This window comes from Watersipora subatra, chromosome 6 (assembly GCF_963576615.1).
Source record: "Watersipora subatra chromosome 6, tzWatSuba1.1, whole genome shotgun sequence".
In the NCBI taxonomy this organism is placed as follows: domain Eukaryota; kingdom Metazoa; phylum Bryozoa; class Gymnolaemata; order Cheilostomatida; family Watersiporidae; genus Watersipora; species Watersipora subatra.
In genome coordinates this window covers 13,056,380-13,068,675 of record NC_088713.1, presented here as the reverse complement: position 1 = coordinate 13,068,675, position 12,296 = coordinate 13,056,380, and the positions used below count along the sequence as shown (strand labels likewise).

General features: G+C 31.8%; 1 long non-coding RNA gene and 1 pseudogene across 1 annotated transcript in view; both read left to right on the top strand.

Annotated features, from left to right (window-relative positions):
- The window catches only part of LOC137398976 (uncharacterized), a 116,134-nt gene that overhangs the window by 102,876 nt on the left and 962 nt on the right, over nt 1-12,296 (top strand). The window lies entirely within an intron of this gene.
- LOC137398752 (piggyBac transposable element-derived protein 3-like) lies at nt 6,276-8,483 on the top strand (annotated as a pseudogene).

The window sequence follows — 12,296 nt, the reverse complement described above, 5'->3', positions numbered from 1 at the left end:
TACCTCACATATTACCTTACATATTACCTTACATATTACCTTACATATTACCTCACATATTACCTTACATATTACCTTACATATTACCTTACATATTACCTTACATATTGCCTTACATGTTACCTTACATATTGCCTTACATATTACCTTACATATTACCTTACATATTACCTTACATATTACCTTACATATTACCTTACATGTTGCCTTACATATTGCATTACATATTACCTTACATATTACCTCACGTATTACCTTACATATTACCTTACATATTACCTTACATATTACCTCACATATTACCTTACATATTACCTTACATATTACCTTACATATTACCTTACATATTGCCTTACATGTTACCTTACACATTATCTTACACATTGCCTTACGTATTACCTTACATATTGCCTTACATATTACCTTACATATTACCTTACATATTACCTTACACATTGCCTTACATATTACCTTACATATTGCCTTACATATTACCTTACACATTGTCTTACGTTTTGCCTTGCATATTGTCTTACATATTACCTTACATATTACCTTACATATTACCTTACACATTGCCTTACATTTTGCCTTGCATATTACCTTACATATTGCCTTACATATTACCTTACATATTACCTTACATATTGCCTTACATATTGCCTTACATATTGCCTTACATATTGCCTTACATATTACCTTACATATTACCTTACATATTGCCTTACATATTACCTTACATATTACCTTACATATTACCTTACATATTACCTTACATATTGCCTTACATGTTACCTTACACATTACCTTACATATTGCCTTACATATTACCTTACATATTACCTTACATATTACCTTACATATTGCCTTACAAATTACCTTACATATTGCCTTGCATATTACCTTACACATTGCCTTACATATTACCTTACACATTGCCTTACATATTACCTTACATATTGCCTTACATATTACCTTACATATTACCTTACATATTACCTTACATATTGCCTTGCATATTACCTTACACATTGCCTTACATATTACCTTACACATTGCCTTACATATTACCTTACATATTGCCTTACATATTGTCTTACATATTACCTTACATATTGCCTAACATATTGCCTTACATATTGTCTCACATATTGCCTTACATATTGCCTTACATATTGCCTTACATATTGCCTTACATATTACCTTACATATTACCTTACATATTACCTTACATATTACCTTACATTTTACCTTACATATTACCTTACATATTGCCTTACATATTACCTTACACATTGCCTTACATATTGCTGTACATATTACCTTACATATTACCTTACATGTTACCTTACATGTTGCCTTACATATTACCTTACATATTACCTTACATATTACCTTGCATATTGCCTTACATATTGCCTTACATATTACCTTACATATTACCTCACATATTACCTTACATATTACCTTACATATTACCTTACATATTACCTCACATATTACCTTACATATTACCTTACATATTACCTTACATATTACCTTACATATTGCCTTACATGTTACCTTACACACTATCTTACACATTGCCTTACGCATTACCTTACATATTGCCTTACATATTGCCTTACATATTGCCTTACATATTGCCTTACATATTACCTTACATATTACCTTACATATTACCTTACATATTGCCTTACATATTACCTTACATATTGCCTTACATATTACCTTACATATTGCCTTACATATTGCCAAACATATTACCTTACATATTACCTCACATATTACCTTACATATTACCTGACATATTACCTTACACATTGCCTTACATATCGCCTTACATATTGCCTTACATATTACCTTACATATTGCCTTACATATTACCTTACACATTACCTTACATATTACCTTACATATTACCTTACATATTACCTTACCTATTACCTTACATATTGCCTTACATATTGCCTTACATATTACTTTACATATTGTCTTACATATTACCTTACACATTGCCTTACACATTGCCTTACATATTACCTTACATATTGCCTTACATATTGCCTTACATATTGCCTTAACATGTTACCTAACATATTACCTTACATATTACCTTACATATTACCTTACATATTACCTTACATATTGCCTCACTTATTACCTTACATATTACCTTACATATTACCTTACATATTGCCTTACATATTACCTTACACATTACCTTACACATTGCCTTACATATTACCTTACACATTACCTTACATATTGCCTTACATATTGCCTTGCATATTGCCTTACATATTGCCTTACATATTGCTTTACATATTACCTTACATATTGCCTTAACATGTTACCTTACATATTCCCCTACATATTACCTTACATATTACCTTACATATTGCCTTACATATTACCTTACACATTACCTTACACATTGCCTTACATATTACCTTACACATTACCTTACATATTGCCTTACATATTGCCCTGCATATTGTCTTACATATTACCTTACATATTACCTTACATATTGCCGTACATATTACCTTACATATTACCTTACACATTACCTTACATATTACCTTACACATTGCTTTGCAGGTTGCTTTACACATTACCTTACATATTGCCTTACATATTGCCTTACATATTACCTTACATCTTGCCTTACATATTACCTTACACATTCCCTTACATATTACCTCACATATTGCCTTACATATTACCTTACATATTACTTTACATATTGCCTTACATATTGTCTTACATATTACCTTACATATTACCTTACGCATTGCCTTTTATATTGCTTCACACATTGCCTTACATATTACTTTACATATTGCCTTAAATATTACCTTACATTTTGCCTTACATATTACCTTACATATTACCTTACATATTACCTTACACATTGCCTTACATATTACCTTACACATTGCCTTACATATTGCCTCACATATTGCCCTACATATTACCTTACATATTACCTTACACATTGCCTTACATATTACCTCACATATTGCCTTACATATTACCTTACGTATTACCTTACACATTGCCTTACATATTACCTTACATATTACCTTACATATTACCTAACATATTGCCTTACATATTGCCTTACACATTGCCTTACATATTGCCTTACATATTGCCTTACATATTGCCTTACATATTGCCTTACATATTACCTTACATATTACCTTACATATTACCTTACATATTACCTTACACATTACCTCACATATTGCCTTACATATTGCCTTACATATTACCTTACATATTGCCTTACATATTACCTTACACATTGCCTTGCATATTGCCTCACATATTGCCCTACATATTACCTTACATATTACCTTACACATTGCCTTACATATTGCCTCACATATTGCCCTACATATTACCTTACATATTACCTTACACATTGCCTTACATATTACCTCACATATTGCCTTACATATTACCTTACATATTGCCTTACATATTACCTTACACATTGCCTTACATATTGCCTCACATATTGCCCTACATATTACATTACATATTACCTTACACATTGCCTTACATATTGCCTCACATATTGCCCTACATATTACCTTACATATTACCTTACACATTGCCTTACATATTACCTTACACATTACCTTACATATTGCCTTACATATTACCTTACATATTACCTTACATATTACCTTACATATTGCCTTGCATATTACCTTACACATTGCCTTACATATTACCTTACATATTGCCTTACATATTGCCTTACATATTACCTTACATATTGCCCTACATATTACCTTACATATTACCTTACATATTACCTTACATATTACCTTACATATTACCTTACATATTGCCTTACATGTTACCTTACACATTATCTTACACATTGCCTTACGTATTACCTTACATATTGCCTTACATATTACCTTACACATTGCCTTACATATTGCCTTACATATTACCTTACATATTACCTTACATATTACCTTACATATTACCTTACATATTACCTTACATATTACCTTACATATTACCTTACATGTTGCCTTACATATTGCCTTACATATTACCTTACATATTACCTCACATATTACCTTACATATTACCTTACATATTACCTTACATATTACCTCACATATTACCTTACATATTACCTTACATATTACCTTACATATTACCTTACATATTGCCTTACATGTTACCTTACACATTATCTTACACATTGCCTTACGTATTACCTTACATATTGCCTTACATATTGCCTTGCATATTACCTTACACATTGCCTTACATATTACCTTACACATTGCCTTACATATTACCTTACATATTGCCTTACATATTGTCTTACATATTACCTTACATATTGCGTAACATATTGCCTTACATATTATCTCACATATTGCCTTACATATTGCCTTACATATTGCCTTACATATTGCCTTACATATTACCTTACATATTACCTTACATATTACCTTACATATTACCTTACATATTACCTTACATATTACCTTACATATTGCCTTACATGTTACCTTACACATTATCTTACATATTACCTTACATATTGCCTTACATATTGCCTTACATATTGCCTTACATATTGCCTTACATATTACCTTACATATTACCTTACATATTACCTTACATATTGCCTTACATATTGCCTTACATATTGCCTTACATATTACCTTACATATTACCTTACATATTACCTTACATATTACCTTACATATTACCTTACATATTACCTTACATATTACCTTACATATTACCTTACATATTACCTTACACATTGCCTTACATATTACCTTACATATTGCCTTATATATTGTCTTACATATTACCTTACATATTGCCTAACATATTGCCTTACATATTGTCTCACATATTGCCTTACATATTGCCTTACATATTGCCTTACATATTGCCTTACATATTACCTTACATATTACCTTACATATTACCTTACATATTACCTTACATATTACCTTACATATTACCTTACATATTGCCTTACACATTATCTTACACATTGCCTTACGTATTACCTTACATATTGCCTTACACATTGCCTTACATATTGCCTTACATGTTACCTTACACATTATCTTACATATTACCTTACATATTGCCTTACATATTGCCTTACATATTGCCTTACATATTGCCTTACATATTACCTTACATATTACCTTACATATTACCTTACATATTGCCTTACATATTACCTTACATATTGCCTTACATACTGCCTTACATATTACCTTACATATTACCTCACATATTACCTTACATATTACCTTACATATTACCTTACATATTACCTTACATATTGCCTTACATGTTATCTTACACATTATCTTACACATTGCCTTACGTATTACCTTACATATTGCCTTACATATTACCTTACATATTACCTTACATATTACCTTTCACATTACCTTACATATTACCTTACATATTACCTTACATATTGTCTTGCAGATTGCCTTACATATTGCCTTGCATATTACCTTACATATTACCTTACATATTACCTTACACATTGCCTTACATATTGCCTTGTATATTACCTTACATATTGCCTTACATATTACCTTACATATTGCCTTACATATTACCTTACATATTGCCTTACATATTGCCTTACATATTGCCTTACATATTGCCTTACATATTACCTTACATATTACCTTACATATTGCCTTACATATTACCTTACATATTACCTTACATATTACCTTACATATTACCTTACATATTGTCTTACATGTTACCTTACACATTATCTTACACATTGCCTTACGTATTACCTTACATATTGCCTTACATATTACCTTACACATTGCCTTACATATTGCCTTACATATTACCTTACATATTACCTTACATATTACCTTACATATTACCTTACATATTACCTTACATATTACCTTACATATTACCTTACATATTGCCTTACATATTGCCTTACATATTACCTTACATATTACCTCACATATTACCTTACATATTACCTTACATATTACCTTACATATTACCTCACATATTACCTTACATATTACCTTACATATCCCTTTGAGTCCTTATGTCCCCCTCAGAGGACGGTCATAAACTATACAGTATCATCAACATAAATCAATTATAGAAACTAAAAACTAGATTTCCCATTCAATGGACAATTTGTGAGTTATTCTCTCACAATTTTATATTTGCTACCTCCTTCAGCTGAGAACTACAACAAAAACAAAATGGCTGCTTCCTGTTCTGATCCATGTGCTTCAACTTTTTCAGGTAAATTCTTCAATTAATTAAGTTTATCTAGTGTTTAAAAACTTATGATTAGTTATTGTTGTTGTGAACATATTCCTCTATCATAAGCTCAAAAAAGCTTTTCAAAAACGTTCTTGGTACTGTTTTTATTGAAAATAATTTTTCAATGTCCCTCACAAGGGACATTGGGTTTTGATGCCTATGAATTAAATCAACTATAAATTTAAAGTTATGGTGAATGTTTCATTGTAACAGCTTTTTCATCCTATTTAATGGTTTTTATTTTATGCTAAGTAAAAAGTCTTTCACATTCCCACTAAATTTGTTGCTGTACAAAAATTAAAAATACTGAAATAAAATAAATTTTGATTATCTTTACTAGGATTAATGTTAAACATGAAGCATTTTTGTTTTTATTCATTTTAGGATTACCAAGGAAAAGACCATCAGAAAATTTAACTGACATTGATGCCATTGATGTATTAGAACGGCTTGACAACTCTGACCTAGACTTATGTTCAGATGACAGTGATGCAGATGTAGATTATGATCCTAGCAGTACATCCCTATGGAATCATTCCGAGGAATCAGATTATGATGTTGAGCCACCACCATCAAAAAAGAGCAAAAAATATTTAAAAAAAACATGCTCATTCCGCAAAAGTGATAGCTTTGCCAGCAAGTTCAAAGTATTACATCAAACTGCTGAGATAGATGATTGTGAAAGCCTAGAAGAAACCATTAGCAAGTATTTTCCTAATAAAATATTTGAGTCAATGACGGATTTAACCAACCGCTATCATACTCAGCATTCAGGTAAATCTCTGAAAGTGACGCCTGCTGAGATCAAAACATGTTTTTTTGGGATCAACTTGGTAATTGGATGCATCGGCATGAAGAGCCTCAGGATGTATTGAGAGAAGAAAACCAAAGTGCCTGTTGCAAATGCGATGACTAGAAATCGTTTTTTTAAGATACGGAACAACTTGAAAGTTGTAGATAATGCGCTCATAAGTGAAGAAGCTAAAAACAGGACAGGTTGTGGAAAGTAACACCATTAGTGGAGCATATCAGAAATATCTGCACTGAATTACCACGAGAAAGTTTCTTAAGCATTGACGAGCAGATGATTCCGTTCACAGGCAGGTGTCCAGCACGGCAGTATGTTCCAAAGAAACCAAACCCCACAGGTTTAAAAAACTTTTAGTTCAAGTGGTTCAAGGTTCTTGGTTTTTGGTTGAAGTGGACTAGTTTATGATTTTGAAATTTATAAAGGAGAAGGAACATATGCTAAATTCAAGTTAAAGGATGGATCAGGAGGGCAAGGAGTAGGAGCGGTGCTTCGTTAAACAAAAGATTTAAGGGCCAGGCAAGCATGTGTACTGTGACAGGTTTTTTACAACCAGTCTGCTGATTGAGCACCTAGCCAAGTGAAGTATCTCTCTTACTGGAATGATAAGTGCTAAATATGTGCCAGTGCAGTTATCTTCTGACAAGGTCATGAAATCAAAAGGAAGGGGTACAATGGAGCAATTTGTTACAGTGAATAAAGGGAATGAACCGATTAGCATCGTAAAATGGTTCGACACAAAAAGCATTTTAATGGCGTCTTCTTTGCATGGATTGCATCTTGTTGAAGATTGTAAAAGATGGTGTAAGCAAAAAAAGCAATTCATTACTATACCCAGACCGGCGGTTGTTCAAAAATACAACTTATCGATGGGTGGTGTTGATCTTTGTGACCAAGCCATTTCTTACCACGGAGTAACAGCAAGGGCAAAACAATGGCCCATTCGCGTGATAAATCATCTTTTAGACCTAGCAGTTAACAACTTCTGGCTCACTCAGAGAATATCCAACTCCTCAAACAAACTCGTGCAGTTATGTGACTATCGTTTCATTATGGGAGAACAAATTATAGCATCAGCAGCGAAAAAAGCTGATAGTGATTACACAACAAATGACGAGCTACAAACTGCCAGAAAGATAGTTCCACTTCCAATGGCGTACAATCGGGAAAAGGGAGCAAAACATTTGCCAGAAGCTGTGAAACTGAATAACAGTGCTCGTTGTAGACGGCAAGGTTGCTCAAACAAAACTAGCATACGCTGCACAAAATGCAATGTTTTTTGTGTATTAATGCAAGCAGAAATTGCTTCATGTTATTTCATAAAAGTACCTGCTAGTTTTGCTTGCAATTTTAAATTGTTAATTGCTGCTTTATGCCTTTATGCTTAGTTTTTATGTTGCAGCTATAACAAGTGTTTTAGACCACTTTTATAGTCACCGAGTTCCAGTGTCCTCTACAGGGGACAGTCAGTAGTGCTGCCAATAAAATACATTTAGAAAGAAAACTTGGTTTTATGTGTTATTTTGTCAAATTTTGTCATAGAAACATAATTTCAAGTTTAAAATATCTACTCAAAATCTCTTGGGTCTCAAAGGGATATTACCTTACATATTACCTTACATATTGCCTTACATGTTACCTTACACATTATCTTACACATTGCCTTACGTATTACCTTACATATTGCCTTACATATTACCTTACATATTACCTTACATATTACCTTACACATTGCCTTACATATTACCTTACATATTGCCTTACATATTACCTTACACATTGCCTTACGTTTTGCCTTGCATATTGTCTTACATATTACCTTACATATTACCTTACATATTACCTTACACATTGCCTTACATTTTGCCTTGCATATTACCTTACATATTGCCTTACATATTACCTTACATATTACCTTACATATTGCCTTACATATTGCCTTACATATTGTCTTACATATTGCCTTACATATTACCTTACATATTACCTTACATATTGCCTTACATATTACCTTACATATTACCTTACATATTACCTTACATATTACCTTACATATTGCCTTACATGTTACCTTACACATTACCTTACATATTGCCTTACATATTACCTTACATATTACCTTACATATTACCTTACATATTGCCTTACAAATTACCTTACATATTGCCTTGCATATTACCTTACACATTGCCTTACATATTACCTTACACATTGCCTTACATATTACCTTACATATTGCCTTACATATTACCTTACATATTACCTTACATATTACCTTACATATTGCCTTGCATATTACCTTACACATTGCCTTACATATTACCTTACACATTGCCTTACATATTACCTTACATATTGACTTACATATTGTCTTACATATTACCTTACATATTGCCTAACATATTGCCTTACATATTGTCTCACATATTGCCTTACATATTGCCTTACATATTGCCTTACATATTGCGTTACATATTACCTTACATATTACCTTACATATTACCTTACATATTACCTTACATATTACCTTACATATTACCTTACATATTGCCTTACATATTACCTTACACATTGCCTTACATATTGCCTTACATATTACCTTACATATTACCTTACATATTACCTTACATGTTGCCTTACATATTACCTTACATATTACCTTACATATTACCTTGCATATTGCCTTACATATTGCCTTACATATTACCTTACATATTACCTCACATATTACCTTACATATTACCTTACATATTACCTTACATATTACCTCACATATTACCTTACATATTACCTTACATATTACCTTACATATTACCTTACATATTGCCTTACATGTTACCTTACACATTATCTTACACATTGCCTTACGTATTACCTTACATATTGCCTTACATATTGCCTTACATATTGCCTTACATATTGCCTTACATATTACCTTACATATTACCTTACATATTACCTTACATATTGCCTTACATATTACCTTACATATTGCCTTACATATTGCCTTACATATTACCTTACATATTACCTCACATATTACCTTACATATTACCTTACATATTACCTTACACATTGCCTTACATATCGCCTTACATATTGCCTTACATATTACCTTACATATTGCCTTACATATTACCTTACACATTACCTTACATATTACCTTACATATTACCTTACATATTGCCTTACATATTACCTTACATATTGCCTTACATATTGCCTTACATATTACTTTACATATTGTCTTACATATTACCTTACACATTGCCTTACACATTGCCTTACATATTACCTTACATATTGCCTTACATATTGCCTTACATATTGCCTTAACATGTTACCTAACATATTACCTTACATATTACCTTACATATTACCTTACATATTACCTTACATATTGCCTCACATATTACCTTACATATTACCTTACATATTACCTTACATATTGCCTTACATATTACCTTACACATTACCTTACACATTGCCTTACATATTACCTTACACATTGCCTTACATATTACCTCACATATTGCCTTACATATTGCCTCACATATTGCCCTACATATTACCTTACATATTACCTTACACATTGCCTTACATATTACCTCACATATTGCCTTACATATTACCTTACGTATTACCTTACACATTGCCTTACATATTACCTTACATATTACATTACATATTACCTAACATATTGCCTTACATATTGCCTTACACATTGCCTTACATATTGCCTTACATATTGCCTTACATATTGCCTTACATATTGCCTTACATATTACCTTACATATTACCTTACATATTCCCTTACATATTACCTTACATATTGCCTTGCATATTGCCTTACATATTGCCTTACATTTTGCCTTACATATTACCTTACATATTGCCTTACATATTACCTTACACATTGCCTTACATATTGCCTCACATATTGCCCTACATATTACCTTACATATTACCTTACACATTGCCTTACATATTGCCTCACATATTGCCCTACATATTACCTTACATATTACCTTACACATTGCCTTACATATTACCTCACATATTGCCTTACATATTACCTTACGTATTACCTTACACATTGCCTTACATATTACCTTACATATTACCTTACGTATTACCTTACACATTGCCTTACATATTGCCTTACACATTGCCTTACATATTGCCTTACATATTGCCTTACATATTACCTTACACATTGCCTTACATATTACCTTACATATTACCTTACACATTACCTCACATATTGCCTTACATATTGCCTTACATATTACCTTACATATTGCCTTACATATTACCTTACACATTACCTTACATATTGCCTTACACATTACCTTACACATTGCCTTACATATTGCCTCACATATTGCCCTACATATTACCTTACATATTACCTTACACATTGCCTTACATATTGCCTCACATATTGCCCTACATATTACCTTACATATTACCTTACACATTACCTTACATATTACCTCACATATTGCCTTACGTATTACCTTACGTATTACCTTACACATTGCCTTACATATTACCTTACATATTACCTTACGTATTACCTTACACATTGCCTCACATATTGCCTTACACATTGCCTTACATATTACTTTACATATTGCCTTACATATTACCTTACACATTGCCTTACATATTGCCTCACATATTGCCCTACATATTACCTTACATATTACCTTACATATTGCCTTGCATATTGCCTTACATATTACCTTACATATTACCTCACATATTGCCTTACATATTGCCTTACATATTACCTTTCATATTGCCTTACATATTACCTTACACATTGCCTTACATATTGCCTCACATATTGCCCTACATATTACCTTTCATATTACCTTACACATTGCCTTACATATTACCTTACATATTGCCTTACATATTACCTTACGTATTACCTTACACATTGCCTTACACATTGCCTTACATATTGCCTTACATATTGCCTTACATATTACCTTACACATTGCCTTACGTATTGCCTTACATATTGCTTTACATATTTTCTTACATACTTTTAGTGGTCTTACATATAACACTGCCAAACCTCAAACTTTTTGAGTATCTATCACTACTTTTTAGGAAAAAGTAAAAGTAAGCAACTTCT